Source organism: Microtus pennsylvanicus, chromosome 2 (genome assembly GCF_037038515.1).
Source record: "Microtus pennsylvanicus isolate mMicPen1 chromosome 2, mMicPen1.hap1, whole genome shotgun sequence".
Lineage (NCBI taxonomy): Eukaryota > Metazoa > Chordata > Mammalia > Rodentia > Cricetidae > Microtus > Microtus pennsylvanicus.
The window spans coordinates 22,064,557-22,066,754 of NC_134580.1; the positions used below are offsets into that span (position 1 = coordinate 22,064,557).

General features: G+C 45.0%; 1 non-coding gene across 1 annotated transcript; it reads left to right on the plus strand.

Annotated features, from left to right (window-relative positions):
* The first annotated feature begins 1,192 nt into the window (after positions 1–1,192).
* Positions 1,193–1,265, plus strand: Trnak-cuu (transfer RNA lysine (anticodon CUU)). The gene has a single exon. It is a non-coding gene; the product is annotated as a tRNA-Lys (tRNA).
* The last annotated feature ends 933 nt before the right edge of the window (positions 1,266–2,198 follow it).

Consider the following 2,198-nt stretch of genomic DNA (forward strand, 5'->3'; position numbering starts at 1 on the left):
AGGACAGGCTCTAAAGCTATAGAGAAACCCTGTCTCAAAAACTAAAACCAAAACAAAAATAAATAAAAATAAAAAATGAAAGAAAAGAAAAGAGAAAAAGAAAAAGAAAAAATCATTAACAGAGACCAAGATAGGACAATAGGTTGGCCACATGGCTCAGCAGGTACAGATGCTTGTCATTAAGCTGGGCCACCTGAGTTTGAAGGGGAGACTGACTCCTGTCAATTGTCCTCCTATCTCCAAATGTGCTCCCATACTTATATACACACAACACACACACATACACATGAAACACACACATATACACACACTATACACACATACATGTACACTGCACTCACATGCACACACTACAGTCACACCATACACACAACACACACATACACACTCTACAAACGTACACTGTACACACACATACAATAAAAAATATAAAAGAAAAAGAGCAACTAAATCAAGATTGTGATAACAGCAACATGATGTGCACCTATTCGGTACCTACCTAGGGGTTAGAGACCCATTACAGCCTTAAGCCTCCAACAGCCTATCGGAGAGCCATTATTACATACCTTACTTTGGATTTGGGTGCTTGTTTTCTCCACACAGGAGGTAAGCCTTCCTCCTAACTGTTGGGTTCCATGAGCCGTGAAGCAAGACTTGCATCAGGGAATGGTCAGAGGTGAACCCTGCTGCTAGGAAAGTGGTCAGCAGGCTTCAGGTGTGGGTGGGACAAAGGGGGTTGGTTGTGTTTAGAGACAAGTAGTGGGGAAAGAGGATGAGAGCCTCTAAGCAAAGCCTCTGATGTCATTATGTGGTCTTAACCTCAGCGAGAGATTCCTGGGCTTTGCTAATTCAGCCCCTTTGAGGAGATGAGCTCTGCTGTTCTTTTCATTGCAACTCGTCTATTGGTTGCTTTGGACATGGATGTATTAGGACAAATAGATTTTAAAAATCTAGGCAACAGCTGTTGAGCAGTTTGGCATTCAAGACTTTTGATAATACGTCCAAATATTTACAACATACCTTATGTGGCCAAACAAGGTTCCAGACACCGTGATGTATAAAGAAAGGAACAAGACATTTTCTGCTTTAACTAAGAGAGTTTCAGAGACCTTTAAATTACATGGCAATAGATTATATGCAAAAATGTAGTGATAAGAGCGGCGGGGCTGCGTTCCCAGCACCCCGGCCGCCTGCCCAGCTAGCTCAGTCGGTAGAGCATGAGACTCTTAATCTCAGGGTCGTGGGTTCGAGCCCCACGTTGGGCGCCATTTTGTAGTGATAAGAGCGGCGGGGCTGCGTTCCCAGCACCCCGGCCGCCTGCTTGGCTAGCTTATGCCCGAAATAACAACACACAAACTGTATTCATTTAATCACTGCTTGGCCCATTTCTATCTAGCCTCTTCTAGGCTAATTCTCACATATTAATTTAGCCCATTTCTAATCATCTGTGTAGCGCTCCTAGGTGCGCTTACCGGGAAGATTCTAGCCTATGTCCATCCTGGGTCGGAGCTTCATCACTTGCGTCTGCCTGGGAGCTGGGAGCATGGCGTCTCTCTGAGGTGTCTGCTCCCGAGAGGAGAGCTGTGGAGTCTGAGCTCACTTCCTCTTCCTCCCAGCGTTCTGTTCTGTTTACTCCTCCCACCTATCTTCTAACCAATGAGGGCCAAGAAGTTTATTTTTATTTAACAAATGACCTTCCTCCATCACAAAAATAGATTTAAGGCAGAAATAACCTGTCACCTCACAGGGTCTTCTGAGGAAGTTGGAGTCTGGGTTGGGCTTTCTAAGATGAACAAGGAATACGTGAAGAAGAGGGAAGGGGGGCAGGCAAGAAATGAGGCTCAGAAGTTACTTTTGCCCAGGGCCAATGTGCTTTTTAATTAAATACTGCCTTGATTCAAGGGTTTTTATAGTTTTGAAGAGCCCAATGCCTGTTTCTGCCTTGGCAAATGTGTTTCTCAGCTGAAACTTTGAAGCAGCCATTGTCAGTGTCTGAGTGTCTGAGCTGAGACCTCCTTGGCGGTCTAATTGCTGGGTTTGTTGGGATTCTTTGCTGTAATGTACATTATACAGGCAAACTGTCATGTGTTGTTTGAGCTCACCCAGAAGCTAGCTCTCAAAAGTAGGGTTTCCCCTCCCCCATCCCATCTCAGACCCAGGTGGATTCGTTTCAAAGTGTCTCCCCAGGCTCCTTGCGT